This window comes from Fragaria vesca, linkage group LG5 (assembly GCF_000184155.1).
Source record: "Fragaria vesca subsp. vesca linkage group LG5, FraVesHawaii_1.0, whole genome shotgun sequence".
NCBI classification, from domain to species: domain Eukaryota; kingdom Viridiplantae; phylum Streptophyta; class Magnoliopsida; order Rosales; family Rosaceae; genus Fragaria; species Fragaria vesca.
In genome coordinates this window covers 9,390,758-9,390,992 of record NC_020495.1, presented here as the reverse complement: position 1 = coordinate 9,390,992, position 235 = coordinate 9,390,758, and positions in this window count along the sequence as shown.

Genomic DNA, 235 nt, shown 5'->3' with positions numbered 1-235 from the left:
CGCGGAAATCTGATTTCCTGCACGAACTTATGTTTTGAGTTCACAAGCGACATTCTCCTCAAGATCTAAGTGTAAAAGATTATTTGAGGACAATACGGCATGATTTAGTTAATCATTGCCCAATGCCACATTTGAAGACATGTTAAAAAGCATTGACATGCTAAGTTGTTGATACTTCCGTTATTAGTAAGAATCAGGAAGAGCCCTATGATTGATGTAAAGATCAGGGGGGGGT